Consider the following 14,353-nt stretch of genomic DNA (forward strand, 5'->3'; position numbering starts at 1 on the left):
ATAGCGCGGGAAGCGGAAGTGGGCCATCTGCCCGCGCGGCCCCTCCCGGTGCACACTGGGAAGCGTAGTTCTCTCTGTCAAACTCGGCCTTTTATTGGAGGAGGGGCCGTATGCGCTGGGCGGGAAGGATAGAGGCTCTGACTCGCAGCCCCTGGGGATCTGCTCCCGGGGCGGGACACGCGCCTGGGCGGAGCTGGACAGCGCTGGAGCCGCTGCGCTCGCACTGCCCATGGGGTCAGTCCCCGATTCCTTCTCCCCGGACCCCGAGGCTTCGCTACCCCTCGGCCGGCTGTCCCGGGCGCACGGTGCAGCCGTTGAGATTCCCCCGCGCAGCTTTGAATCCTGCTCGCAGCCAGAGGCGGCCCCAGTCCCCTGGAGCCAGGGGGGTTTGTGCTGCTCAGTCCCCCTGGCCCTAGTGAGAATCCCGCCCCGGCGCTGCTCGGGGGTGGCCGATGATGAAGGGGACCGGAGGGGGGAGGGGATCCCTGAGCCCGGGGGGGGGAAGGTCCCAGCTGCACAGTCTAGGTACCAAGGCTACAGAGGGGCAGCCAGTGCTGAGCTCGCAGAGACTCTGGCAGTTGACACGCGGCAGGGACACTGTCTCTGTGGCAGGAGAAGGCAAGTGCGATGTGTTGGGATGCTGATGCTGGCCAGTAGAAATGCTGGATTCAATGAGAGATGTGGCAAAGGAGAGAACGGTGAGTGGCAGCTCCACACAGACACCCAGTTCTAGGTACCCTGGTGCATGTTAAGAGACAAAAGGCAAACAGGGACCCAGCCCCCTGCAATGTCCCTCTCCTGGGAGCAGAGCCCCTGGACACGTAGGAGCTAAGTTGGGAGCGAGATGGAGGGTCCCACAGGACATAAGCAGCTGAAGTCCCTCCAAGTTTTGGAAACTAGGCAATGCAGAGTGAAAGGGCTTTACACCCTACCCAGCTGGGCCTGGGGGGCATCATCAGCAAGTGGTGGCTGGGACTGAGGCCTTGGCTACACTTCAGAATTCACAGCCGCGGCAGTGCTGTGAAGCGCGAGTGTAGTCGCGCCACCAGCGCTGCGAGAGCTCTCTCGCAGCACTGCAAGTACTCCACCTCTCCGAGGGGAGTAGCGTGCAGCGCTGCAGGCGCTGATTACACTGGCGCTTTACAGTGCTGCACTCGCTGCGCTGGGGGGGGGGCGTTTTCACCCCCCGAGCGCAGCAAGTTGCAGCACTGTACAGCGCCAGTGTAGCCAAGGCCTGAGCTGCATGGGCAGCAGCATCACAAAAGACAGGCTGCCTGCGATCGAGGGGCCCGGGGAATATCTCAATCCCTTTTTTGTAGATAAAATGAATGCAGCCTCCGCTCCTGGGTCTTCCCCAGGGACAGAATATTTCTTTGCAAAATAAATCTTTTAGTTGTAGGGCAGTGGTTTTCAACCTTTTCACGCACAAGATCACTTTTTGAACTTAAGATCAACCCAGGATCTACCGAGGTCTCGCCTTGCTCACTCCATTTCCCCCTCCCTCTGTCGCTTGCTCTCCCCCACCCTCACTCACTTTCACCAGGCTGGGGCAGGGGCTTGGGGTGTGGGAGGGGGTGCAGGCTCTGGGCTGGAGCTGAGGGGTTTGGAGTGTGGGAGGGGGCTCTGGGATGAGCCTGGGGCAGGGGGTTGGGGTGCAGGAGTGAGGGGTGTAGGCTCTGGGAGGGAGTTTGGGTGCAGGAGGGGGCTCCAGGCTGGTGCTGAGTGTTGGGGTGCAGGAGGGGGTGAGGGGTGTGGGCTCTGGGGGGGAGTTCGGGTGCAGGAGGGGGCTTCAGGCTGGGGCAGAGTTGTGGGGTGCAGGAGGGGGTGTGAGGTGCAGACTCCGGCTGGGAGGCGCTTACCACTGACCAATGGGAGCTGCAGAAACAGTGCTGGGGGCAGGGGCAGCACATGGAGCCAGGGCCGTCCCTAGCTAATCTGGAGCCTTACGCTGCTCCCCCTCCCCCTCCCGTGGGGGGGGGGAGAGCAGGCCCCAGGCCTCCACGGGGGGCGGGGGCAGGGCTGGCTTAGGGGGAAGGGGGGAACCACCCCCCAGCACTCACCAGCAGCGCGGCTGGGGCCAGGTCCCTGGACTTCCCTCTGCCAGTGAGTGCAGGCCCAGCCCGGCTGCAGTCCTCAGGGGCGGGAAGAAGTGGGGCTGGGGTGGAGCAGGATGGGGGCAGGGCTGAGGCGGAGCGAGGTGAGGCAGGGGCAGGAGTAGTACGTAGCTGCGCAGGGCACCAGGAAATTTGGTGCCCCAAGTTTCCTGGTGCCCTACGCAGCTGCGTACTTTGCATATGGGTAAGGACACCTCTTCATGGAGCTGCCTCACCCCCCATCCCTTCCCCCAGGGGTCGCAGAGATGTGCCAGCAGCCAGGCGCTTCTCGAGCGGCATGGGACCACGGCAGGCAGGCAGGCAGCCTCTGAGCCCCACTACGCTGCTGGACTTTTAGCGGCCCAGAGATTGCGATTGACTGGCCGAGGCTCCAGGATTGACCAGTCGATCGCAATGCACGGGTTGGTGACCACTGTTATAAGGAGTAAAATTAAATGGCCACACGATGGTGCCAGAGTCTAAGAAATGAAAAGACCCAAGATACCTCAGGGTACGTCCAGACTACCCGCCAGATCGGCGGGTAGCAATTGATCTATCGGGGATCGATATATCGCATCTCGTCTAGATGTGATAAATCGATCCCCGAACGCGCTCTCTGTTGACTCCGGAATCGAAGCGGAGTCGAAGGGGGAGCCGTGGCCATCGATCCCGCGCCGTGAGGACGGGAGGTAAGTCGATCTAAGATACGTCGACTCCAGCTACGCTATTCTCATAGCTGAAGTTGCGTATCTTAGATCGATCCCTCCCCCTAGTATAGACCAGCCTTAGGTCCTCATTGACTCTGAAAAGGGATTTATTTCAAATCCCTTTATTTCTGTGGCTTGTAAAATATAAGGACCAAACGATTTCAATAGTTGTGACACTGGGGTTGTGGATGCTGTAACCGTATCTCAGATTGAATAATGATTTTATATCTGATTCAGGGCAGCTTCCCAAAAGCAATGCCAATTGGTTCTTCCCTAAAATTGATGATACTGGGCAGCAGGGGATCTCCTTAATCTGCTGGGGAACCTCTCTGGGTCCCACTATGAGTTCTCCTCTGTTTTCCAGCACTTCCGGTGCTTCTGACTCCTTGGTGAGGTTTTCCTGCAAGGTCTGTGTGTGAATCTTTGTGTGTAGGAAGCAAAGAGTGTGGGGCTGTCACTGAGCTGAAGGAGGGAAATGGTTAGTTGAGAGAGATGGGGGAAGAATAAAATAGTCCCAGAAGCAGGGGTACTGGAACAGGGGGGGAGGCAGGGGAGCCTGGCTCCCAACTTTTAAAGGTGGGGGGACTATGCCCTCCAACTCTCTACTGGCCATAAGGGCAAGGGACTGTGGGAGAGTGGAGAGGAGCAAGCGGGGGGCGGGATCTTGGGGAGATGGGGTGGTGTGGGGTTGGGATCTTGGGGGAGGGTGGGAGCTTAGGGGGAAGGGGTGGGATGGGGCCTCAGGGGACAGCACGGGGGGTGGGGCCATAGTTTGGGAGCCTGTGGCCCCCACACTTTCAGGGGGCTTCTACCGCTCCTGCTCACAAGGATGACAAAAGATTAGCAGGCTATTGTTTTAACTACTCGGCCACTTTGTCTGGTGGGCTTGTTGTTACTTAACTGTTTCTAAGGTCTCTGCTATCTATAACCTTTCCCCTAGTTCATTGGCTGACTGAGGATGGTGGGGGGATGGTTTGGCTTTTGAAAAAAACCTTTCTCTGTGGTATTATAAAGGAGAAAGTGACAGGTAGAAAACCCCACATCATTCTTGGTGCAAGGAGCCAGGTTTGCTGTTCAAATTCTGTATTTCACCAATGTCCAGGTCTGGAAATGTCCAACAAGGGCAATTCTAATGGGAAGATGGATGCAGGGCACTTAACCTGCACAGACGTCCTATGGAGGTGGGATGGGAATTAATAATATTTTGAGGATCTTTGGGGAAAAGAGACTTTACTGACAAGGTTTGTCTCTGTTCCTATTTCACCTTGTGGTGTTGTGTCGAGGAATCACTATTTATTTTTCTATTATATTAATTAAACTCTAAACATTATTTAATCAATCGTGAACATTAGCGTCACTTGAATTTTCCCTCTGCTAGCAAGAATGAACTGAATGTTATGACTTTCTGGAAAGGGCAGAGATATTAAATTGGGGGATTTCAATTGCTGCATTTGTGGGTGGATGTTTTACGCTCACATCTCAATGCACGGACTGAAATACTAAGGTAATGTCTGTACTACAGAATTATGTCCACCGAACTTGCACAGTTATTACATTGCTTGGGTGCCTGCACACTTGGCTCCTTGTGTCAGCAACGCGCATCCTCACTCATCTGTCACGAGATCCAGCTAGGTAGGGGTTGTCCTGGGCTCTGTCGGGGGAGGGCACAACTGGGAGAAGGGGCAGTCTAGGGCATTTTGTGTCTGATATATAAGGGCGTTGTCAGCAGGAAGCTGTAGGTCACATGCTGGGGGTGACAGTGGGGTTTGAGCTGGAGCAGCAGCAGGGAGCAAAGTGTGTGTGGCGGGGGGTTCACTTGGTAAAAATGAAACTGCCAAGCCTCTCCCTCTGCTGGAGCAAAATCCTCTCATTTATCTCCTAAACTCCCTTCCATGAAAATCTCCACCCCTCCCCCGGCGCTGAGAGCCCCCCTCACTCCCATGTAGATTTTTAATTGTTCTAACGTCTCGCCTGCCCCATTGGGGAGGTGGAGCATGAGCGTACGTTCTGGGACCCGAAAGATGGTGAACTATGCCTGGGCAGGGCGAAGCCAGAGGAAACTCTGCTGGAGGTCCGTAGTGGTCCTGACACCCCTGAATGACAAAAGTTTTAGCAGGTTTCAGAGTAGTAGCCGTGTTAGTCTGTATCCGCAAAAAGAACAGGAGTACTTGTGGCACCTTAGAGACTAACAAAGTTTTAGCGCTGAAAGTGGCAATGTAGACACAGCCTTACATAACTTCTCTGTCATTGCCCACCCAACTGAATTCATCTGATCTTCCTTTAATAATAATTCAATTTCCTCAAGGCTATTCAAAATTTGTTCAGCCTTCCTACTTTGATACTAGTTGATACCAGTAAGTGCCTTATTGTCGGGGTTTGCTGTTTTGTTGGGGAGCACACTTGCAGACACTTAGGGCTAGGTTCTTACTTGCAGCCACGACAGCGCAAAGGAGTTAGGGTAGGAAACTAGTGTCAGGGACACGCACCTACATCCGATTTCGGTGGATGAAGTTAGGGAGGTCCTGAGAGAGTTTTGTAAAGATAGTGCCCCAGGCCCCGATAAGGTTACAGTGAATGACTTATGGGATATTTTTAACTTGGACACTTTAATTCTCACTAAGATTTTTAATGTATGGTTTTTAAATAGGCAAGTCCCGGATATTTTTAAAGAAAATAGAACTATTTTAATCCCAAAAGTGCAAAAGGAGGAAGAACTTATGAAACTATCCTCATGGAGACCATTAACAAGAGGATCTGTGTGGATAAGGCTGTATACAAAAATTTTAGCTAAAAGCTTGATGATTACAGTTAACATTTGCAATAGACAAAAAGGATTTATCTCTGCTCCAGGATGCGAAGAAAATATTTCAATTTTACATAATTTAATAAGGGGAGCAAAGCAGAATGGAGATGAATTAGCCATAGTATTTGTTGATTTGGCTAAGGCTTTTGATTCGGTGGGACATGGGCATATCATGTCCGGCCTGAAGAGATTTGGGACTGATGAACACTTTATAGAAATTGTTAGGGACCTATATGATAATTGCATTACTAGGGTTTGAGTGGGTGATAAAAGTACCGAGTCCATTTTAATAAGGAGTGGGGTTGAACAAGGTGACCCTTTATCTCCAATTTTATTTAATATAGCCATTGATCCCTTGTTACCTAAATTGGAATCCGAGGGCTCGAGGTTTTATATTCAAGGGAATAGTGTCACGTCATTGGCAGTTGCCGATGATGTGGCAATTTTAAGTGGATCTTATCAGGGGATGGCTAAAAATCTGGGGATTTTAGACTGCTTTTTAGAAATACTAATCCATGGGTTAATGGGAAAAAGGGTTTCACATATTAGCAAAATGTAAGAATTATGTGATCAACCCCAAGGATAATTGGAAATTGGGTACTGAAATTATTGACTATGTTCATCCAGGAGAATTTGAAAAATACTTGGAGGCGAGGATAGACCCTTGGACAGGGGTTGGAGGAATGTCTCTTAAGGATAAATTGATTGACTGGAGTGAGAGCTTGAGCAAGGCTTCTCTTAAACCCACTCAAAAATTGATGATTTTACAAATGTATATTTTACCTAGGTTGTTTTATAATTTACTTTTAATTGAGCCTCCTGCTTATATTTTATACAACTTGATGTTTTAGTTAGGAAAGTAGTTAAACAGATTTTACATCTCCCACACAGTACCACTGATGGGTTATTTTATGCAAGGGGAAGAAATGGAGGGCTTGCACTAACTAAGTTTAGTGTACAAATACCTAATATGCTCATTCGTAAATGGAGAAGGCATATTGTGTCTAGGGACGATTGGATAGATTTATCCTTTGTGTATGCCGGTGAAAATTTAGTTGATAAAATATTGATTCTTAGTGCGGTTACACCAAATCTTAAGAAGTGGAGAGAGGAGGAATTTATTAGATGGTGTAACTTGAGATGTCAGGGGGTAGGTATCAAGTATTTTAGAAATGATACAATTAATAATTCAGTTTTGAAAAGATCTTGTATGATTAAATCTTCCTCGCTGATTGCCGCATTATAGTTAAGGGCTAATGTCTATCCAACAAGGGAGACATTGGCAAGAGGTAGAGAGGGACTAAATGCCATGTGCAGATGGTGCGGAAAGGTTAGGGAAACAGTACCACATATATCCGGACAATGTTTTAAAACTAAGGATGCTCGGATAAGAAGACACAATAGGGTGGTCTCTGCGGTAATTGATAAAGTTTGCAAATTGGGATGGAAATCAATAGTAGAACCTCATTTGAGAAATAGAGAAGGGAATTTGCGAAAGCCAGGTATTGTTTTTGTAAAAGGGGATGCTGCAGTGGTGGTTGATGTAACAGTTCATTAGGAAGATAATGACAGTAATTTGGAAAGAGCCCACGGGGAGAAGGTTGCCTATTACTCCGAGTTGGAGGAAGACATTAAGAAGATATCGGGAAGCAGAAATGTCCACTTCTTTGGCCTCGTAATTGGGGCTTATGGCAAGTGGAGCGAAGGAAATGACGATCATTTAAGAATCCTAGGAATTGAGAGAAGTAAGAATTTTAAGGAAAATCTTTGCAGACTTGTTTTATATGCCACTGCAGATATGATGGCTATGTTCAGTGACAAGTAGTGATCCTGGAGCTCCTTTCCGTGTATCCTACTATTATTTAAATTTTAGTCATTTCTCCATATTTTAATTTTAATGGATTATTAGTTGTCAGTACTGCTATATCCATTTGCTACTTACTCTCCTGTCCCTTAATATAGTGGATTTAACTCATTAATAAATACTTATACATTTGGATTGATATCCTATTTAAAAATTTTTTTTTTACTGGACTTGGATGTGGACTGGCCACGTATAGTAACCAGGAAAGGGCAGGTAGTCACACCTGTACATAAGTAGCCAAATGCCTCGTCATCTAATTAGTGACGTGCATGAATGGATTAACAAGATTCCCACTGTCCCTACCTACTATCTTGCGAAACCACAGCCAAGGGAATGGGCTTGGCAGAATCAGCAGGGAAAGAAGACCCTTGTGGAAGTGTGAAAGGGAAAAGAGGATTTGTGTGCGGTTTGGTTAAGAGACAGAGCAAGAAACAGGCCAACCTTAACCCTAATAACGCAAGATTTGTAGAAGCGGGGTTTGTGCGAGCGAGTGGGAAAGAACTGTGAGAGAGGTTGTTTTGACCTTGTGTTAAGATAAAAATGGAATGCAGACTATAGCAGAAATTGTTGAGAGAAATAAGATATCAAGAAGGAATATGTATAAACAATATGCAGCTGTTGCTCATTGTCTGTTAAAAAAAAAAAAAAAAAAAGGTATAAAGGTTGGCTCTAATTGTTTATCTTGAGAGAGACCTGCCTAGGTGGGCGAAACCCTGTGTCCTAGTGCACTCTCTCCCTTCATGCAATTGCTAGAGAATAAAGTGTATCTAACTTGCTGGACCCAACCTTAGAGTGAGAACTCTGTTTTTCTCCGACACCCTGTTGAGCTTGACTGTAGGCTGGCACTGTGAAGAGACATGAGAGGTGTAGAATAAGTGGGAGGCCTCCGGTGCAATACCACTACTCTTATCGTTTTTTTACTTACCCAGGGGGGCAAGCCCCGCTCTTGCTTCTGGCTCCAAGCGCCCGGCAAGTGCTGGCCGCGCCCCTCTCCGGGGACAGTGTCAGGTGGGGAGTTTGACTGGGGCAGTACACCTGTCAAACAGTAATGCAGGCAAGCTCAGGGAGGACAGAAACATCCTGTGGAGCAGAAGGGCAAAAGCTCACTTCATCTTAATTTTCAGTATGAATACAGACCGTGAAAGCTTAATAGTCAAGATGGACCAGGTCTCGGGGGAGGCTTAATAGTTGTCTCCCAGGCAGTATAGGGGGAGGCCTAGTAGTCGTCCCTCAGGCGGTCTGCGGGGAGGCCTAGTAGTTGTCCCCCGGGCGGTGCAAGGAGAGGCTTAGTAGTTGTACCCTAGAAAGTCGGGTCGTCATGGGGGTAGGGGGTGTCAGGCTTTATAATCAGCCTCTGGAGAGTGAGTGTCCTTGGACGCGATGCTGCCACCACTGAGAGGCAGCCTCCAAGGCTGGGAACAGAGCATCGAGGCCGGGGAGAGAGGAGCAGGAGCTGGGGGTCCCTGGACACAGTGCTGCCACCGCTGAGAGGCAGCCTCCAAGGCTGACAATGGAGCACTGAGGCCGGGGAGAGAGAAGGAGGAGCAGCTGGGGGGGCAGGGGGTCCCTGGACTGGATCCTGCTACCGGTCAGAAGCTTGTGTCCCAAGCTGAGAAGGGAGCACCCAGGTCAGGCAGAGAGGCGCAGCAGGAGCACCATCCCACAGTTCTCATAGGGTCAAAGGGCTCCCTCCAACGGCTTGGTCTGGGGCCCCTGCAGAGGAAACCAGGGAGGGGTGGGGAGCTGGAGCCTGATTCCCCAGCCCCAGGCGCTTATCATGCTCAGCTAGGCCTGAGTGGCCGGGCCCTGGCGGTCGGTCTAGGTCGGGCCGGGCATCGGGTCAAGACCCTGGGGAAAAGGGCCACCAGGTCAACCCCAGTCTAGCAAACAGGTTGACCTGATGGCTGGTAGTATCGTGGTACTATCACGGATGTCCACAGGAGGGGAGAACCCAGGCAGTCCTGGCCTGGTGTGGCTGGCCGCGGCTGATTCTGGGGTGGTGCCTGCTCCCGGCGGCGAGGCACAGGGGGCTGAGCGACATCAGGCAAGTCTGCCCCAGGGCTGGGGGTGCCATTTTGGGGGCTGGGGGTCCCCCGTGGAGCAGGCTGCACACCCGCTATCCAGGCCGGCCAAGCCAGGCCTCGCCTGGGTGGCCATTGGAGGATTTGTGGTCGTTCTGCAGGCCGGCAGTTGGGTGCAGGAGGGGGCAAGCGACTCTGGGTGAGTCCGCCCCAGGGCCGGGGGTGCCTTCTGCAACTTTGAGGGCTGTGTCCCCCTGGTGGAGGAAGCCGGGCGGGGGAGCCGCACACCCGCTGCCCAGACCCGTGACCTCCAGCTGTGACCTCTGACTTAGCGGAGCCAGGGGCTCAGGAGCAATGAGGAGCTTTCTGGGGCCCCCGTCCTCCTCCCCGGGCAGATCCGCGTCCTCTCGGCGAGGCGTTGGCCTCCGCTGGGGCGGACAGGGGAAGGAACAAAGAAAATGCTGACACCGCAGCGGGGAGAAAGAAAGAAAATGAGAGAGCTTGCTCGGATAGGGAAAAGCTGCCTACAGCACCTGGGATTCCCAGGCGGTCACCCATCCAAGTACTAGCCAGGCCCGGGATGGTTTACCTTCCGAGATCAGATGGGATCGGGGGCGTTCGGTGCAGTATGGCTGTAGGCACCCGGCTCCACACCTCCTTGCCCACTTTTCCTTACTGACTCCCGGGCCTGCCGAACCGAACCCTAGTCTCCCCCTGCCCCGTCCCCCACCCTGGGCTCCGTTGAGGCAGGAGAGTGGGACGGGAGTCCCCCTTTGACAGTTGGGACGCCCCTTCCGGAGTCCTCCCCGGGGAGCCTGGCATGGACACGCGTGCTGTGGTTGTGTGAGGTGGGATGGGGTGGAGGTGCTGGGGAAAATCGTGCTTCCAGGGGCCTGATCGTGTCCTGCGGGAGCCCCCGCCTCCCCATTGCTGCGTCCGGGAATGTTGAGCCCTGGTCGCATTGCCGTGTGGCAGGGCCCCCGGGCTGGACCTGGCTGGGAGGTGGGGATCGGAGCTGCCTTTAGCCGTCAGAACTTCCTCCGTGAATCCTCCCTGTGGAGCCCTCCTCAGAGGCGTCGGGGAAATTTTTTTTTCAGACTTCCAGGGGCCTGATCCTATCCAGGGGGAGGGGGAGAGGCAGCCCCTCGCTGTGGCCAGGGATGGTGAGCCCTGAGTGGCTTGCCTGGCTGCCGGGTCCTGGCCTTGGTGGGCCTGATCCTTTTTTTCCCCACAACGGTTCCAACGGCTCCCCCGGGGCAGATCGGACCCTGACCGTCGGGCCGAGTCTGATCTGCCCCCGGGAAAAGGTCTAAGTTCCCACTTGGCCACCAGGTCAACCCCAGCTCCCAGCGGCCATCAGGTCAACCCTGGGACAGTCCAGCCCCCAGGTCAACCCAGAGCTCCCTTCAGCTGTTGGTGCCCTCTCCCTGGGTAGCCCTCCTCAGCGGCGGGAGAAAGGAAAAGAAAAATGTTTTGGACTTCCAGGGGCCCGAGCCTGTCCATGGCGGGGAGCAGCCCCTCGCTGCAGCCGGGGATGGTGAGACCTGGGCAACTTGCCTAGCGGCCGGGTCCTGGGCTCAGCAGGCCTGATCCTTTTTCCCCACAACGGTTCTAGTGGCTCCCCTGCCTGGTTGGGACCCTGGTTGTCTCACGGATGTCCAGAAGGGGTTGCCCCAAGCCACCTTGGCCAATCGAGAGAACCAGGAGTTCAGATGTGATTCCAGGTTTGTCCTGCTGACGGGGCCGGTGGATTGGTCCTGCTTTGAGCAGGGGGTTGAACTAGATGTCCTCCTGAGGTCCTTTCCAACCCTGATATTCTATAATTCTGTGGTCGCAAGAGCGAGCAGGGGTGCACTGCGGTCCCCACCACACCCGACGGGCCAGCTCCATGCACACCTCTGGCGCGGGCCGTGGGGGGGGGGTGGCCGCCGTCATCGGTGGGACCCTCGTACCACCCTCTCGCTGGAGCCCCAGTTAACCCCTTGCTGCCGTCCCTGCCTGGGTCGCTGACTTCTTCTCTAGCAGGTTGCCTGGAAACCGGCCATGGCCTCCATGCCATGTCACCACGTTGTCTCGTAAAGGGTCACCGGCTTGTGGGGGGTGAGGTCGACGGAGGGGGGGGTCTCCTCCATCAGTCGTGGTCCACTGCCGAGCCACCGTCGTGCCTTCCTCCGTGCGTGTACCCGAGCCACCCCTCCGAGACTCTGCCCATGCGGCTGGCCGTCTGCCCTGGTCGCCGGGACCTTCCTCCCCGACTCCATGCTACTTCAGTGCATGGGGAACGATGGGGATCAGCTGGGCGACCAACCTTGGACAAGGAGCTCAACGCAAGTGTGTGGCCGCGATGGTGCACGGGGGTTTGGAGGGTGCAAAAAAGTCGGTGGTCCCACTCACATCCGCCTCCCAGGCACGCCGGGAACAGAGGGAAGCCCCAGATCCCTGGGAATGGGCAAGGCCATGGCAGTGGTTTCTCAGCGCACCTTCTGGGACGATGCCCCCTGAGGTAACGCGGAGTCGGCTGGTGGCTGCTAGGCACCACTCTGCGTTGCCATCCGTTACTTGCCTGTCTACCCCGTAGACTGGAAGTAGCGGGGGGGGAGGGGGGGCACGTCCCAGAGGGATTGGAACTGTTTTGCTCACCCAGCAGCCAGGTACCTAGTGCTCTCCATGAGCCTCATGGCCCATGGGACAGGTGAGTGGGTTGAGGTGGCGAGAGAAAGAGGGACCTGTGGGCCCCCCCTGCTCCCACCCCAAAACCCACCTGAGGTCCCCTTCAGGGACAGCAGGCAGGGACTTGACCAGTGCAGGCAAGGAACCCCCCCCCGCTGGCACGGCTTTGGCTGTGGGGGGGGAAAGGCGCAAGCTTCCACACTCCCCAAAAAAGCCTCGTGACCACTTGGCTTAACAGTGAAATCCTTGCTGATCTTAAACACAAAAAAGAAGCTTACAAGAAGTGGAAGCTTGGACAAATGACCAGGGAGGAGTATAAAAATATTGCTCAGGCATGCAGGAATGAAATCAGGAAGGCTAAATCACAATTGGAGTTGCAGCTAGCAAGGGATGTTAAGAGTAACAAGAAGGGTTTCTACAGGTATGTTAGCAACAAGAAGAAGGTTAGGGAAAGTGTGAGCCCCTTACTGAATGGGGGAGGCAACCTAGTGACAGAGGATTTGGAAAAAGCAAATGTACTCAATGCTTTTTTTGCCTCTGTCCTCATGAACAAGGTCAGCTCCCAGACTACTGCACTGGGCAGCACTGTGTGGGGAGGAAGTGACCAGCCCTTTGTGGAGAAAGAAGTGGTTCAGGACTATTTAGAAAAGCTGGATGAGCACAAGTCCATGGGGCCGGATGCGCTGCATCTGAGGGTTCCTAAAGGAGTTGGCGGATGTGATTGCAGAGCCATTGGCCATTATCTTTGAAAACTCATGGCGATTGGGGGAGGTCCCGGATGACTGGAAAAAGGCTAATGTAGTGCTATCTTTTAAAAAGGGAAGAAGGAGGATCCAGGGAACTACAGGCCAGTCAGCCTCACCTCAGTCCCTGGAAAAATCATGGAGCAGGTCCTCAAGGAATCAATTTTGAAGCACTTCGAGGAGAGGAAAGTGATCAGGAACAGTCAGCATGAATTCACCAAGGTCAAGTCATGCCTGACTAACCTAATTGCCTTCTGTGATGAGATAACTGGCTCTGTGGATGAGGGGAAAGCAGTGGACATGTTATTCCTTGACTTTAGCAAAGCTTTTGATATGGTCTCCCACCGTATTCTTGCCAGCAAGTTAAAGAAGTATGGGCTGGATGAATGGACTATAAGGTGGATAGAAAGCTGGCTAAATCATCATGCTCAACGGGTAGTGATCATTGACTCCATGTCTAGTTGGCAGCCAGTATCAAGCAGAGTACCCCAAGGATCAGTCCTGGGGCCGGTTTTGTTCAATATCTTAATTAATGATCATCTGGAGGATGGCGTGGATTGCACCCTCAGCAAGTTTGCAGATGACACTAAACAGGGAGGAGTGGTAGATACGCTGGAGGGTAGGGATAGGATACAGAGGGACCTAGACAAATTAGAGGATTGGGCCAAAAGAAATCTGATGCGGTTCAACGAGGACAAGTGCAGAGTCCTGCACTTAGGACGGAAGAATCCCATGCAGACTAGGGACAAAGTAGCTAGGCAGCAGTTCTGCAGAAAAGGACCTAGGGGTTACAGTGGATGAGAAGCTGGATATGAGTCAACAGTGTGCCCTTGTTGCCAAGAAGGCTAACGACATTTTGGGCTATATAAGTAGGAGCATTGCCAGCAGATCGAGGGATGTGATCATTCCCCTCTATTCAGCATTGGTGAGGCCTCATCTGGAGTCCTGTGTCCAGTTTTGGGCCCCACACTACAAGAAGGATGTGGAAAAATTGGAAAGAGTCCAGCGGAGGGCAACAAAAGTGATTAGGGGTCTGGAGCACATGATTTATGAGGAGAGGCTGAGGGAACTGGGATTATTTAGTCTGCAGAAGAGAAGAATGAGGGGGGCAACGTTCCCCCACTTCTGTGCCCCCCCTCCAGCTGATCGATCCTGGGGCAGCCCGGTGCTGGAGCCCTGCCCCTGCCTCAGGGGGCTCTCCAGCCAGTCCGAAGGTAGCAGAGCCCTGATAGCCCCAGCGCAGTCCCCAGAGAGCTGGCAGGGAATCACCCTGGGGCATTACAGGGTCTAAGATGCAGAGAACGAGTGAGGTCTAGTGGTTAGAGCCAGTGGGGTGGGGACAGCTGGGAGCTCGGACACCTGGGTTCTATCCCTAGCTCTGTGTACTTAGCTCGGTCCCATCCTCTCCTGCTGCCTCGGTTTCCCTGTCTCAGTTCCTTAGTGCTGGTATAA

General features: G+C 53.2%; 1 pseudogene; it reads right to left on the bottom strand.

Annotated features, from left to right (window-relative positions):
* Positions 1–10,009: 10,009 nt before the first annotated feature.
* LOC135889602 (5S ribosomal RNA) lies at positions 10,010–10,128 on the bottom strand (annotated as a pseudogene).
* Positions 10,129–14,353: the final 4,225 nt, after the last annotated feature.

Source organism: Emys orbicularis, chromosome 15, assembly GCF_028017835.1.
Source record: "Emys orbicularis isolate rEmyOrb1 chromosome 15, rEmyOrb1.hap1, whole genome shotgun sequence".
NCBI classification, from domain to species: Eukaryota; Metazoa; Chordata; order Testudines; family Emydidae; genus Emys; species Emys orbicularis.